Source organism: Alexandromys fortis, unplaced genomic scaffold (genome assembly GCF_014885135.2).
Source record: "Alexandromys fortis isolate MF-2015 unplaced genomic scaffold, M_Fortis_MF-2015_v1.1 scaffold_220, whole genome shotgun sequence".
Lineage (NCBI taxonomy): Eukaryota > Metazoa > Chordata > Mammalia > Rodentia > Cricetidae > Alexandromys > Alexandromys fortis.
The window spans coordinates 1164707-1177433 of record NW_026068099.1 but is presented as its reverse complement, the minus strand read 5'-3'; the positions used below and the strand labels follow the sequence as shown (position 1 = coordinate 1177433).

Below are 12727 nucleotides of genomic sequence, written 5' to 3'. Positions count from 1 at the left end.
GAACAATGAGGGCTGATGAGAAGCCAAGGACAATGGCACGGGGTTTTGATCCTACTTCATGTTCCGGCTTGGTGGGAGCCTAGCCAGTTTGGATGTTCACCTTCCTAGACATGGACGGAGGGGGGAGGACCTTGGACTTTCCACAGGGCAGGGAACCCTGACTGCTCTTTGGGTTGGAGAGGGAAGGGAAGAGGAGTGGGGGGAAGGGGAAAGGAGTGGGGGGAGGGGTAGAAGGGTGTGAGGAGGGGGAGGGAAATGGGAGGCTGGGAGGAGGCGGAAACTTTTTTTTCTTTTCCTTTTCTCAATAAAAAAAAAGGCCCTGAAGATATAATCTTTCACAACCAGGATCAAATAAATAATGGTTAACAATAATATCTATCTTAAATGTGATATTCAAAAGTAGTAATATTGGAAGGAGTCTGTCTAAAATTGAAATTTGCTGGATATTTACTTTTATTTGTTAAATCCCAGAACTTCTAATAAAACTGTTATTAAAGTCAAAAAAAATATTGTAAGAATTCTAGGAGGGTTGACTGAACAAAGGCCACCCAAGGTGACTTGCTTTACCCCAACCTATAGACAGTTATCTTCCCAGTACCCTCTAAAGATAAGGCTGCTTTTTTAAAAGTCCTTTATTACGACTGAATATCATCAGGGCAAGGTCAGAAGCAAGAGAACTTTTAGAACAGCGGTTCTCAACCTTCCTAATGTTGCGACTCTTTAATACAGTTCCTTATGTTGTGCTGACCTCCAATCATAAAATTATTTTCATTGCTACTTGATAGCTATAATTTTGCTGCTATTATGAATTGTAATGTAAATATCTGATATGCAAAATATCTGATATGTGACCCCAAAGGGGTCACGACCCACAGGTTGAAAACCACTGTTTTAGACTCCAGGCTTCATTCAGAAAGTGGATCGACCCTAATCCTAGTGTTTCTTTCCCATGACCATGTCCTGTGTGGTGAGAGTTCGTAAAGCTAAGAGAGGGAGCCCGCCAGCTTCACAGCTTCACCTTTCTGGTCTCATCTGCCCTCCTCTGGGGGCCTCCTGGGTCTGCAAGAAGACACTTGGACTCATGTTGACTTCTAGACCATCCACAGTCTACCTGAGAGGCCCAGCAGTGAGAGACCGGGAGACAGAACTCACAGGTGACCCATGAACTTTACTCATTACCATAAACACGTCAGGACAGGAGCCTGATGTCCCCCACATACACACACCCAGTGTTTTCTTTGTCACTGGGACAATTCAAGAAACGTCTACTAATGCTAAGTTTGCTTGAGGCAGAGACATTAAACTTCTCTTTAGAAGGGACTCTCCCAACCTCCATCATCAGATGATTCACTGGTGAGACCAGCAGAGTGACTGAAGAATTCTTTGTCTTCCTGGTCCATGGACCTGTTGCTCAAACATTGTCTTCTCGAGAGCACAGAATGAGTTTGCGCTCCATCTATCAGATTCTGCAGTGCACCTAAAGACTCTTGGTGCCCAAAGTGGGTTATGATTACAAGCTCCCACCACTGTGGCACAATATTCTTATAACGCTGAGAATTCTATCATGTGATCCTCCAGATAATCCTATGAGGGAGACCAAGAAGCCTACATAAGGTCTCACAAGACAAAGAAGTGAACTAGAACTTGAATCACAGCTCTGAATAAATTTAGCCAGGGATGGTTTCTCCCTCTGGGGAAGATAAAACTTTGGTTTCCATATGAGACATTTTTAAAAGCAAGTTCTCCCTAAGATGAGGGAGACTGTGTTTTCCCAAGATCGGGCATCCCATCTGTCTGACCCTCCTACGGAGACCTCTTTACTATCCCTCTATCTGATTACTATCCCTCTGTCTGAGATAAAGCCATTCTATTTCAGCCTTGTACTGAAAGTCAGGAATCTTCCACTACAGTGCCCATTGTGCCTTTCTGGACTCCCAGGCCTTGCTTACCAGGTAGGGTAACAAGAAGGACAAAACAGAGAGTGCCCTATCAGCGGACACTAGAGTCCAGCCCTGTTGTGTCCTTGAGCAATCCTTAAACCCATTGCTGGGACCGCAGAGTGGTAACCAAGGAAACCACAGAGGAAGACATCTGCAGTCCTGAATGTAAGTCACTATCTCCCCAGTGGAACATCTGATCTGTCCAACCACTGTGGTACAGTCCAGATGTGGCCCTAATCACAACACCACAGAAGTTAATGAAGAAGAGGCCAACAGGGCACAGAACAGGCTACCCCCTGAAATTAATTTGTGAAAGCAGATGTTCAAGACATTCAGGGTCCTAGGGAACTGTGTTGTTTTATGGACGAAGAAAACGAGTTCCATGTAATTACTTTTGAAGTCCATTATTAGGCCACAGGCAGTCCTGGCCAAACTACTTCGTGCACCTGTCCATGAGTCTTCCCAACACCTGTGTTCAAGGACTCATCAAAGCCTTCTGGGAAAGTGTAAGGTGGGTGTCCCAGAAGCAACCTGGGCAAACAAATATTTAAGGATCAACATAAAGGCCTTTGAGAGTGAAGATGTAGCCCAGTTGTTGCAATACCCTGGAAAAGAGCCCACCAGCACCCCTCCCCCCAAAAAGGCATGTTCAGATGATGAGACATTCTGGGTAACAAGTGATGTATGTTTACACTGGCGACATGACTGGGGATCAGGGAATATGAGGAGAAGCAGAGAAATGGAAATATACAGTCTTTCTTTTCATCACTCGGAATTAAACTTAAGTTAGGCAAATGTTCTACCACTTGCCACATCTCCAGCTCATGGTCACCTTAATCATGAGCCACCTCAGATCCTTCTTGGTGGAGAAGGAAGAATCATAGGACTAACTTGGAGGCAGAAAGCCTGGGCTATCTTAATTCATTCAGTTAGCAGAAACTTCTAGATTTCTGCACTATGCACACTGTAGCACATATGACCAGGCAGTATATAAACAGACAAGAACACACACACACACACACACACACACACACGTTAGTCCCTTTTCCCCTACCGAGTAGGTGTACCTTTCTTTCATAGGCCACTGCCTACCCTAAGCCTCATTTTCAGCTTCAGAAAAAGAAGGAGCAATGACCATTTCACCAACACTCCCGCCCCTCCCTTCAATCTGTACCATCTTGGAATCTGTGGGACCACCGGCTGAGAGGGAGGGCCCCAGCACAGCAGCCTCCCACCATGCCAGCCCATTGCATTAACCCACAGAACACATGGCCCGGCTCCTCCTCGGCCCAAGCCCCACCCTTAGCCAGCCTACCCATGTGATTGCCACTTTATGTTGGTATATGAGAACATCCTGAAAGAGCATGGAAGGGACCTTTAATACACACACATGCACACCTAAAAATCGTGATAGATATTAAAAGCCACAACATTCAAACAAGTGCGAAGAAAACGCCAAGAATCCCTTGACAGGTTCTCTGTAAAGCACATGGATCAAGTTTAAACCAAGCCAAAATGTGACTTCTACATGGTGACTCCTGGCACAGATGATGGGACACAACCTGGATGCTCTCGGCGTGGGCCAGCCTACCCTGATCCACCTCATGCTCTCTTAGGGACAAGTGCCACTCTGCCAAGCAGCCTTTGACAAGGAAGGAGAAGGTTAGCGCTCTAGGCCTCCGCCATGTCCTCACTCCGGGTACCCTCTTTAACCTGTGCTCTGCCACCACCTCCCTGGGAGCCAGCAGATGGTGAAACAGAAGGGAGATGGCAGAGAGAGCCCACCGGCTTCCCGCAGAGAGCCTCAGCCTAATACAAGTTGTCATGTGTCAGCTTAGTGCATGAGCAGAGCTGCCGAGGTAGCAGCTGCTCCAGCGGCCCCTAGCCAACAGGCTGCTTACGTGAAGGAGGCCCGTCCCAAGGCTAGCCGGAGGAAGAAGCTCAGGACCCTAGGCGGCAGGTGAGGAGAGATGAACGAAACACAAATTGGCCTCTTTCAGCCAAGCCAGCTCCTCGTGGCTGAGGCTGAGGCTATCAGAGTGAAGAGGAAGAAGTAAAAGCTATGGACCCTAGCATCAAGTTTCCCTCACCTTCTTAAATAAATAAATAAATAAATAAATAAATAAATAAATAAATAAACTAGATCTTAGAGTCATAGATTTGTAGGCACTGGGGTGCCTAGTTCTCATTCTTCCCAAGAGTAACCTGTCATGTAGGGCCCTGGTCTGCCCTTATTCCTGGGGCGCATTTCAAGGACAATTTCTGGTCAACATGATCTAGCATTCAGCCCTTATTCTTAGGGCGCGTACAGTTTCTAGTCAGATGACTAGCGTTCTGCCCCGCCTGGTTAAATTCCTGTATTTTTCCCTGCCCCACCTGATGATTAGCTGCAGGGCATTCATTCCATTGTTGATATGGTAATTTCCCACCTGCCTGGGCGGGGGTCCTAGTTCTGCAGTTAGGTAGGTAAGGACTTTCCCCAGTCTGAATAAACGTTATTCCCTTGATCTCGTTTCAAATGACCCTGGTCTCTCTGTGTCTTGTGTTTAACCTCCTGGCCTTGCCGGACTCGCATTTGGTACAGTGGCGCGAGAGCTGTACCGAGGGTGTAACACCAAAACCGGGTGTTACACTGGCACTCAGAGATTCTCTGAGGTCCCACCATCCCATGCCAGCCAGCAGACAGAGCCCATCTCACAAATAACAATACTGAATTTTATAATGTGGTACCATTCCAATAAAAACTCGGCTTCTAATAACTCAAGTCCAGAAGTCTGTAAGATTTAATTTTGTTCTGTAGCCTTGATAGTGCCTGGGTGACTTTGAACTCATGACATGCCTGTGCCTCCAGGCTGTTTTAAGTGGTGTTGTGGATTGACCCCAGGGAGGGCTTCATCCATTCTAAGCAATCACTCTACCTACTGAACTATAGCCCCAGCTCTAAAATACATGTATACAATGAAGAACAGTACCCAGCCAGGACACACTACTCCCGACATTCCAGCTCACTTGAGTGGACGCATTTGGATCCTTCTGTTATCTGAGCCTTCCTTATTCCTGAGTTGAATTTCACTGTTCTCAAATGGTGAGTTCCTCAGCTGAGCTAAATGAGAAAAGAAAACAAAACAAGACTAAAAGAGGCTAGTACTCTTGGAGGAAAGTTGAGAGATTTTCAGTGATGTCATAGAAGAGAGGAAGGGGACAAAGCCTTTCCTCCTCCCCAGCCCCAGCCTTCCAACAATAAACACTGAGAAGAAAGGAGCCCAGGACATAGGGGTGGAAGGTAAGACTTTCCTAGGACTTGATAAAGGCCTTCAGGGCCTTCCAAGCCAGTTTTAGCCAGCAAGAGCTCACTGAAGCATCCCACCAACATCTGACTTCCAGAGGCTGAACCAGCTTCCTAGTTCTAAAATCCATCACTCGGGCTGTGTGTTTAGAGAGCAGATGCATGGAACTCACCTGTACTGTGCTCATTATGGGTCACAGAGCCGAATGGCTGTCAAGTCTGTCATGAGAACAGTGGGGAAGAGAAATCCTCAGAAGTTCCAACAAATGAGAGAACGAAACGGGAGTCAAAGAGGCTATCCTAAGAACACTGTATTTTATTTCAGCAAATATCGTTACTCATTATCTTGGCATTTTCTGGTGCCTCTGATGAGTCACTCCCCACACTCTCGTGTTTTCAAGTTCTTAACTTTGTTGATAATAAATTATTAAGTTTTATTATTCTGTTTTTGTGTGTTTTTTTTTTCTTTGTTCAGAAGGCATTAAGCCTTTATTTTAAGGAGAACAAGCGTGCGTGTGCACGCGCACACACACACACACACACACACATACATGCATGTACTGAGAAAGTCTAGGGGTGTCAGTGCTCAGTAACAAGCCTGGATGCTCAAGGGACTGGAAAGCTTTGTGCACGTGGCTCACATGCGCCCACAATCCAAACTAAGATGTGATCTAGGCAACATGGTGACCAGGCGGCTGGTTTTATGAGCTGGTAATAGTTTTCACTAGCTCTCCGGTTTGACAGACACAGGGGCCAAGCCCCTCAGAGGCAATGAACCAAGTGGGCTTGTTGTTTGGGAAAAGAAAAGAATCAGAAAGCCAGGCACATGGTAGAGAGAAAACACAGCAGACTGGTGCTGTGGGCCTTAAAATAAATGTGTGTTTATGCCCCTCCACAGCTTTGGAACTTTGGATAAGGTATCTATATTCTGTGAGCTTCCATTTCTTTGCTCATAAACCTGAGGAAAAGGGGCCTACTTCACAGCACGTGGTGAGGAACAAACTGGAGGATGTTCATGGAGATAACCTGTGTGTGCTATAAATTGCTTTACAGCTATTATTTAATATTTAAGACTCTAAGTCTGTGTCAGTTGTGAATCTGAAAAGGAGGGAAACATGAATTGAAGAGGTTCCTGGGCAAGCAGGAGAAATTCAATTCAAACTGACCTTTACAAAGCCTGCCCTTTTAGAGGGCATTCCTGAAAAAAAGAATCAGGAATCCCTTAGCAGAGTTTTCCCTGTATGGTTATTCTCTTCCTGAGGGTTGGGAGAAGCCGTGTCTTTTCTGGGGAAGGTTAAGAGCACCCTCAGACACCACCACTGTAATCACTATATCATCATAGAACAATCACTTTACCATCATAAGAATAGCAACTCAACCAGGAGGTGGTGGTGCACGCCTTTAATCCCTGCACTCAGGAGGCCAGTGAATCTCTCTGAGTTTGAGGCCAACCTGGTCTACAGAACAAGTTCCAGGACAGAAGGGCAGCACAGAGAAGCACTGTCTTGGAAAATTAAAACAGAAGAAAGGAAGGAAAGATAAAAGGAAGGAAGGAAGGAAGGAAGGAAGGAAGGAAGGGAGGGAGGGAGGGAGGGAGGGAGGGAGGGAGGGAGGGAGGAGGGAGAGAGAGAGAGAGAGAGAGAGAGAGAGAGAGAGAGAGAGAGAGAGAGAGAGAGAGAGAGAGAAAATAGCAACTCTGAGCCCATAGGGCTTCCTGCGTTGAACACGTGCACATATCTCCACGTCTCACAAAATCAGCTGATCCAGATTGCAATGTTTCTGCCATATTGTTTCCTAGAAACAACTCTGGGACCACCCCATACCAAAGGGGAGAGTATCCCAGAGGATGTGAACACTAGGCCAGAATCGTGAAGTCGCCTTACTGTTCTGCCTATACAGTACCTTCCCTGAGCTATGGCTCTAGACCAGGAGCGGGAGTGCTGGGTCTATTCTGTCTTGTCGGTTTCCTATGGAACTGTGGGTAACCTATTGGAGATGCTACTCTACCTCTGACATTGGCCAGAAGGGACTAGTCGAGCATCTAGATCTGGAAGAAGAGAGTACTCTACTCTAGAAGCACATTAAATTAACTAGGGACATTATGCAATGTAAAAATGCTTTTGCGAGATCCTGGTTTAATTGATACCAGGTGGGACTTGGGCGTCTTTTCTGTGTGTTTCTGTCTTTGCCTTTTTATTTTGTCCCGAGTCCCTACTCCAGTTGAGAATACCTGGTATGAAACAGTGATCTGCAGGGTGTGAGGTGCTGGACCCTGGGGCTTATGAAAGACAATCTATAAGATGACAGAAAGAAAACCTTCAAACCATTGGGGAAAAAAAAGAAGAGACAGTACAGGCTTCTAGTTTGCAGTCTATTGTATAAAGTAAATATTTCCATTGTCACAGGAAACAAAAGAACAAACTAAACATCAACAACTCAAACACTTATGGAATGCAGACACCCACAGCTAGGGCCAGTATCAGTAAGGATGGAGTGGACAGAACTGGAAAATTACTGAACAGTTGTAGACTTGTTTGGGAGACAATGCCTCTGAGTGGCCCAGTCTTAGGGAGCACCCCACATTTGCTAGAATTTTACCTCACCTCCAGACTCTCCCTGTGAAGGCTGAAGACAGCTTCCTTCTGGGAAGGAAGAGACTAGGGAAAGTAACCATTTGAAATCAGCTACCAACAAGTTCTGTCTGCAAAGAGGAACTGTTTCACTAGCACATGGCAGACTGGGGTTTCAGCAAGCACCAATCAGAGGAAATATCTAACTCCAAAAGACCTAGACCCTAGCAAAAGACCAGAGAGTGTTTCTCATCTCCGTGTACTTTAAGACCATGTTTACAGGGCTCTTGGGGGACAGGATTATAAATAAAGGCAGTGCAAGTTTTAGACTCCATCTGAGGAGTTTCTCTGGAAGTCTAAAGAAACAGAAGACAAAAAAAAAAAAAAAGGATGCTCGAGCAAATTTTGCTTTAGACACCACAGTTATAGAAAATAGTAAAGACAGCTCAGCCCAAAGGTCTACCCAGTACCTCAAATCCTCTCACCAAATTGGGTCAGGTTTTTAGTGGAAATCCAAGTCATGCCAAAAGGTAAAACTCTGAAGAGACAATGCAACCATCAGAACCAGACCCAGATATGACTGAATATGTCTTTATTACCAGACCAAGAATGTAAAATAACCATGGCTGGCATGCTAAGGTGGACAGCATACAAGAACTTAGCAGTATATGGAGAGAAATGGAGTCTGTGATATGGGATCTAAGAATGTTAGAAACCCCAAAACAGAGCAATCAAAAGACAAATGCCTTTGATGGGCTTAGCAGCTAGATACTGCTGAAGAAAAAAGTAGTGAACCCGAACCAATAGAATCTGCTAAAACTTAAGTGCAAAGCGTAAAAAAAACAAGAAAGAAAAAGATGCAACAGAATCCCCACCCCCAAACAGTGAGATGGTTATAAAAGATGTCACATACATGTAAGATGAGAAGAAAGAAAAACAAAGAACAGAGAAAATATTTGAAGCAATGATGGCTGACAGCTTTCTAAATTTAATGTCAGAAAACATTTTGCAGACCTAGAAGCTCACAGTAGGGTAAATACTGTCTCATTTGAATATGGAGAGTTTCTCACAACTGACTAGGTTTGATTGAACGTTTGGTCTGTAGTTGTTGGTGCTGTTTTGTGAGGTTGTAGACACTTAGGGAGGTGGAGCCTTATTGGAAGACATGGGCCATTAGGAGAAGACATCAAGCTTTGTAGTTGGCCCCACTCCCTAACCCATCTCTGCTTCATTTACCCATAGACTTATTCTCCAACCTCCACATCTGGAGGCAATCCTGCATCATGCCTTCTCCTCTATGATCAATTGCATCTACTCCAAATGCATACAAATATAAGCACTTCTTCACAACAGTTACTTCTACTTGGGTATTTAGAGATGGTGATGAGGAAATTAACTACTATATATACCAAAATCTGTGTGCCTAAGTTTATCATATTTGAACTGTGGAATAGCAAAGACAAAGAACTCGAGGAAAAAAAAAAGTGATTCGGGAGGACACTCTTCCAGCAGGAGAGTAAGAATAAGATTAGATTAGACTTCTCTCAAGAAACCATGAAAGCAAGAGAAATACAGGTGAGAGTTAAGTGTACACATCTCTATAAGAAAAACACCCACTTAGAATTCCTTAGATAACAAAACTTCCTTCAAAGGGGAAAGAAATAAAGACAAAACTGTCTTCAACGATGACAATTTTAGAGTATTTGTCACTAGTCAACTTGCCTTAGGATAAGTGTTGAAAGCTTCTCAGAAAGAAGGAAGTGCGTACAACCTGGAGTGCCCCCGAGACTTGTCTGCAGTTCTGTTTAAAGAAAAAAAAATGCATGATTGTCAGATCCCTTTTCTGCAATGCATTCACATGTTACCAGGGAATGTCCTAAAAATTTTGTAGGGAAAATGAAAGAAATAAAAATCTATCTAGCCAGGAAAATAAATGAAGGAAAGCCAGGCATGGTAGCACACACCTTTAACCCCAGCGCTGAGGAGGCAGAGGCAGGTGGATCTCTGTGAGTTTGAGGCTAATCTGGTCTACACAGCAAGTTCCAGGACAGCCAGGGCTGAGTAGTGAGATCCTGTCTACTAAAAACAAAAAGTGAAGAAGCCAAAGAGGAAAGAAGGAAGGAAAGAAATTAGAATCAGAGAAAAGAGGGTCTGTGGTTTTGCACTTGACAAAACGGACATTTAATTTAATTGTCATGGTATCTACATGGGGATGTGGAATCTTTAAGGGCTTTTCAGGTGATGGGGGCTCCTCTTCCATGTTTGAACTGATGCCACTGTGAAGGGAGTAAGTCCCCTGTGTTGAGAATAGATCTGTCCCCTCTGGCTCTCTCTCTTTTCCCCTGTGCCCTTCTGCTCAGCCATCACACAATGACGTTGGGGGATAGGTTGACTTCTAAGTTGTCTTTCTTAAGTTTTTCACCTGTGTCCATTTTTTCTTATGTCTATTCCCTTCATGCACCTTACTTTCTCTTTCCTTGCTTCTCCCACCTTCTGTCAACTCCCTGTTGTTCCCTAAAAATTTTATTTCCACTTCCAAGGCATACATGTATATGACGTTGTACATCTCTATAAAAACTAGTAACCACAAATGAGAGAAAAGTTACCACCTTTATCTCTCTGAGATCGACTTATTTCACTGTAGCAAAAGTAAACCACTGGGCAAGAAAATGCCCTTGCCTTGATTGCTAGTAGTTGAAGACTAGATAGTTATAGTTTTCCTTATTAACCTGACATAGAAAGCAAGCTATGTTAGAAAGTAAAATAGATACAAGAATTTGGACTCACCAAAATAAGATAGATATGAAATATTTTCTCTGAATTTGTCAAATGCAAATGAGCTAGACATTTATTTATTGTATTTATTGCCTGTTTATATTTTATATAACCATTGTACTTATTGTATATAGTTTTCTTATATTAGTTGTAGCCTTCATTTTTATTTTAGACAAAAGGGGGAAATGTAGTGATATTTCATTTGTATTTTAATAAATAAAGCTTGCCCGAAGATCAGAGAGTAAAAGAGCCCCACTGGACAGCCTTACAAAGGCACACACGTTTAATCCCAGTAGGTACACTAGTTTGCCATAGAAACCAGGAGATAATGACGCATGGCTGGCAGTGGTAAGCATCTTTAATCCCAGCCCTAAAGGAGAATATAAAATGGGAGGAGACAGCTCTCAGACACAGTCTCATTCTGAGATTCCTGGAGGCAGGTTCACCATTTCAGACTGAGGTAGAGGTAAGAGTCAAAGGCTAACTGTTTTGCTTTTCTGACCTTCAGACTGAACCTCAATATATGTCTCTGGCTTTTTATTAATCATGCTACATTTCACTTAATATAATTCCAGTTGCATCCACATTTTCCTGCAAATAGCATGACTTTGTTCTTCTACATGGCTAAATAGAAATCCCATTGTGTGTGTATAGCCATACTTTCTTTATCCATTTCAACAACAAATGCTGCTAAAGATGTGGGCAGAAAAGAACTCTTCCACAGTGTCCATGGGCATTTAGGGAAGCAACTATGAACATTTCCCAAAAATCTAACTAGAGATCTTCATTGTGATCCAACTGTGCCAACTCAACACATCATGGTTGTGCATCAGTGTTTATTGCAGCACTTTAGGAGTAGCTACATTGTGGACCAACACATAAAGCCCCTGTCAGATCATGTCCTCAAGGACCCTCTCTAGATGTGAGTACCTTGTCCATCAGATCTCCAGCCTCCATAACTGTGAGCCAATACAGTCTCACCTTTTATAAAGTACTGGGTCTCTGCCACAGTGACTCAAAATAGACTAAGACAGGAAAACATTACTCTAGTCTAGATCATACATCAAACAAACTTATCTAAAACTTAAAACTCCTAGAGATAAAAGAGCAACATCACACTCTCATGACTCATTCAAAACACATTAAACTTAAGCTGACAGCACACGGAGTATTTCCCAACACTAGTCTAGAGAGCAATCCTGCTGGTCTTCTTACTGTTCAGTTTTATGGCTACTGACAGGACTTTTGTGAAGGGACTTCTGATGGAGATGTGGCAGAGAACCAAACAATACCCAGACTCTGCAATTCCTTGGGGGGCGGGGGTGAGGGGAGCAGGTATTTTGGGAACAACTTGAGCCCATCCTAAACAGACAGGGACTCAAGATCAAGCAGGGAGGAGAGAAAGAATGCAGCACAGACCTGGATGCTCTGTCAGTCAGGTGACAGAAGCAAAGGACCCTTCAAGACAAGTTCTATGGAAAATAAGTTATTATACCCAAAGGAAATGAAAGTATATTCCTCAATATGCTGCCAAATGGTTTCCGCTCTCTTTGTACCTCCATTGTCTTTCTACCAAATGTTCTACAATCTCCTGTGACCCCTTAATTTCAAAATACAAGGAACATGTCTCAGTGTTTCCAACATACTTTTTGACAACATTTGACTCTAATCTTATTAAAACAGTAATAAATTAATGCAAATAAGTATAAAGTCTTCGGGGGTGCATTCTCTACAAACTCTGAGTTTCTGCCACTTTACTGTCGGCCCTTTAGTCTCTCTCTATTTCTTCTTTACTCAGTCTTTCAAATGGCAGCCCGGAATTCTGCGGGTCTGGGTGTGAGTCTGGGACCTCCAAGGGAATAGGACAGAACCAGGGACCTCTATAGATCCAGGCATGAGACTAAGAACTCTGAAGGAGTACGCCTGAGCCAGGGCATCTGCTAGTCCTGGCATGAGTCTGGGACCTCTGAGGGAGTAGAGCCAGAACCAGAGACCTTTACAGGACCAACCCCAAGCCAGGGACTCCACAGAAGTGGATCCAGACCAGGGACATTTTCAGAAACAGGACTGAGTCAGCAACCTATGCCTGAGAAGGCCTGAAACAGTGAACTCCACAGGAGCAGAGCAAACCCCAGGAGCAACAAGCGACCTCCAGA

At 44.0% G+C, this 12727-nt stretch overlaps 1 long non-coding RNA gene across 1 annotated transcript in view; it reads right to left on the bottom strand.

Moving 5' to 3' along the window:
* The window catches only part of LOC126489469 (uncharacterized), a 47865-nt gene extending 42368 nt beyond the window's left edge, over positions 1–5497 (bottom strand). The window contains exons 1-2 of the long non-coding RNA XR_007588928.1: positions 5400–5497; positions 4950–5043 (exon numbers count right to left, since the gene is read on the bottom strand). This is a non-coding gene — a long non-coding RNA (uncharacterized lncRNA). The remainder of the gene's footprint in view (positions 1–4949; positions 5044–5399) is intronic.
* Positions 5498–12727: the final 7230 nt, after the last annotated feature.